The 3535-nt window shown below is 41.8% G+C and overlaps 1 pseudogene; it reads right to left on the reverse strand.

Moving 5' to 3' along the window:
* Positions 1-2629: 2629 nt before the first annotated feature.
* Positions 2630-3328, reverse strand: LOC101721389 (HAUS augmin-like complex subunit 2 pseudogene; annotated as a pseudogene).
* Between the last annotated feature and the right edge of the window lie 207 nt (positions 3329-3535).

The following is a 3535-nucleotide window of genomic DNA, read 5'->3' on the forward strand; positions in this document are numbered from 1 at the left end:
ACCATGGAAACATGCCTTCAAGAACACTGCTTTAGCCAAAATCCCTTGGAGTAACAGACCCCAGAAAACTAAACTAACCTGTTGGCAAGGACTTGTGACACTAAAGGCTTCTCTGAGATCTCCCCACTCTTGAGAACACTTTGGTCTTAACCATGAGTGAAGAATATCCTCCTGGATGCTGATGCTTGCCCTATATAGGCTGCCCACTGCCATACTCTACAATCTGTCTGTCCAGAGCAGCTGTCTTTGGCTACCAGGTTGTCCACAAGGTCAAAGGGGATTAGGAGTGTACATCCTAGGAGAGGTACCCTTCTAACACTCTTGACCTTGAAGCACAAAGACCCAAGAATGACAAGCTCAGCATCCTCTCCTCTCGTGGCACAGCGAGAAAGGTCCCCACTACCCTGACAAAAGCACACTCAGTCACCAGGACTGACACACATCTATTGAACAGGAAACAGGCCCTGGAGTTCAACTGTCCAGTTTCTAATAATAACTTCTTTACAAGCCCCTTCTTTCATTTCCACTTCCCAATTCTCTCAATTCATCTTCTGACCCACCCACTCTCACTGGTCTCTTTTCTAGTTTTACATCTCCAACCAGATCACTTCCCTTTATACCCTCTAGTTACGTTGTTGAATTTTTTCTTTGCATTGTCTTTGCACCAGTTTTGGAGAAGTGACCTTGGCCTATATGAGGTATATGTGGTCCCCCAGGTATTGTCAATGTGGTGAGGTAATGTGGTCTTATATAGAGAGAACTGAATGGAATGTCTAGCTCTATCCTTTTTTTTTTTTAGTTAAGAATTACATATTTATTTTGATATTTTGAGAAAAACATATACAAAACCAGGCATATCAATATTTGCAACATGGTAGGTGACATGACACATAATACTGTATATGTATATACACACACTAATACATACAGGACATCACATCAGGAAAAAAAGCTGGGTGTGAACAGACTTATGATGAAATACAATTAAGGCCTTTGCTAAGGTCTACATAATGTTCAAGATATTACTACTGTCGGGGATTTAGCTCAATGGTTCTGGCGCCCACCTCACAAGCGTAAGGTTCTGATCTCGATCCCCGGTACCAAAAAAAAAAGAAAATGATATTACTACTGCTCTTCTAGATACCATTTGTAAAAGTTAGTGATATAGACTTCAAAACATAATTCTTTTTTTTTTTTTTTTGGTACCGGGTATCAAACTCAGGGCCCTGCGCCTGCGAGGCAGGCAGCAGAGCCAGTGAGCTAAATCTCTAGCCCAATTCTTGTTGTTTTAGCAGGGCATTTTTCTGGCAATAATCTTGCTTCCTTAAGAGTATCTATTTTACTCATCTATTATGTGAAGTCTTCTTGCTAAGGAGAGTGATGAACAAGGCTCAGTGGACCCCTGTGATGCAGCAAATGCAACAGTATAAAAACACCAATGTACACATTTTAAAGCAAAACAGAATCCTTGGTCTGAAAACAAAATAACCCAGAAGTGGTTAGAGCTGTGATACAAATCAATACATCTTTGTTAGTAGTACATGACCAGTATTCTATGAACTATCATATGAACAATAATTCAGGTGAAATGTCTGAGCATTTTACAGGATAAACAGTAAGAAATTTACTATAATGTGTTGTTCCTTTTCTTTGGTCTCCTTTTCCTCTTTGCCTGTTCCTAAGGCTGCCAGTGAACACCCTCAGAAATTGAACAGTGCATTAGGGAGTACAAGAACATGGCTTGCTATGAGGATTCACAGGCCTCAGCACATCACCATACTCATAACCATGGTCTATTATAGCACAGCCCACAACGCAAGGGCTGGGCTATAGCGCAGTGGTAAAGCAGGTGCTTCACATGCACACACACAAGGTCCTGAGTTTGATCTAGCGCCACGAACACAGGAACACACAAACACACACATGAATCAAAAGAGCAGAGAGAAAAGGTTCATGGGGCGAAGTCTGAGGAAAACCAGGCACAAGTCCTTTGCCAGTGGAATCACACAAGTTATGCCACACACCTCTAGCAACTGAACTGTGACCACATGCATGAAATGTTACCTACCAGGGAAAGTTGTTGGAGATACAGCCCCAGGGTTTTACTAGGGACTAGTCACAAAGGATCCTTTTAACTGGCATGTATCAAAATTCTCAACTCCCACAAGGAAAGCAAGTGTTCAGCATAAGCCACATTATACAAACAGCTGAGTCACACTGAGCCATTACTGTTAGTGAGAGTGGAGGGAACCCTCCTGACCTGAGCACCCAGAAGGGTCAGCCAAGGACCAGCCTTGTCAGTAGGCCTTCACAAGAACAGGCCTGCTATGTTATTCTTTCCTGAACACCATGACAATTCCATAGGAATAATTGCCACAGACATTTTCAGATTCAAGAAGACAATTTAGAAAGATGACTTTTAAAAAAAAAGGCATAATAAAATAAAGAATTTTCTACCTGAGGAATGGTTAACTCATTTATGATAATCAATTCAGCTATATTTTATTTGAATTAGCTTTCTGAAAAGTACATTAAGAATGTATAAAAATCAAAGGAAAAGTAAGTTTGGTCCTATTGAACCCTGAATCTTGGTACTCCAATAAAAACAGGGCTCTTTCAGTAAGGTAGCAGCAAAGCCTATATACCCAAGTGACAATCAACCAGAAACAGACTTCATAACTATGTCATATTTATGAGCATAATTTTCTTCATCTTAACATTTTGGGGATCTGAGAAGTAGCTTCCTTTTGTTGTTCTCGCCACTTGAGTATATTCTCTGCCAGTTCCTCTGTCTCATTTATGAAAATATTCACCTTGGCAAAAGCCTTGCTCATTTTCTTTATATTTTCATCTAAATGAGGGATATTTCTAATTGTTTCAAGATGGGCTTCCAATTTCTCAATAAAAGTCACAGCCAACTGTAGCAAGTGTACCATGTATCTGTGATATATCGCTTCCATAGGTAAGTTTTCCTGGCACATGGGCTTTAACAGCCTTTGCCTGAGGGACCTCTTCTTTTTTAGCACTGCTTCCAGATGACTGTTCATGCTTTGCAGGGTGTGACACTTCTCAGCCAAATAGGAAGGATGAACAATATCTGCTGTTTCTTTTTCTAGTTCCAGAAGTTCAATTTCCAGGCTTTTCTGGTAGATTTCAGCTTGAATATTTGTCGTCTGCTGTAGTCTGGAGAAGTTCACAAAGCAAGGAGCTGTTTTCTTTGATGGTTTAACATCTCCTGAGTGACCATGCCAGAGCCCACAAGGTGGCCCAGCAGTAGCCAGGCGTCACTGGGCTTGGACACCAGGTCCCAGTGGCTAGCAGCAGGCATCCTCCGGGAAGCCTCCCGGGAGTGTGCAAGGAGGGAGGGAGTGCCAGGTGCTGGCTGATGACCAGCCAGCCCTATTCTAATCATAGCAGGACCCTGGGAGGTCAACACAAAGAACCTTTGCATTAGAAAGGCCTTCAGGGCACTTGGTTCTCTAATTACTGCAAGATTCTGATAAGTCACCAAACTAAAAGTATTTCAAGAGGGAGC

This window comes from Heterocephalus glaber, unplaced genomic scaffold, assembly GCF_053883595.1.
Source record: "Heterocephalus glaber isolate CG9 unplaced genomic scaffold, H.glaber_assembly_v1.0 deba00000331, whole genome shotgun sequence".
NCBI lineage: Eukaryota > Metazoa > Chordata > Mammalia > Rodentia > Bathyergidae > Heterocephalus > Heterocephalus glaber.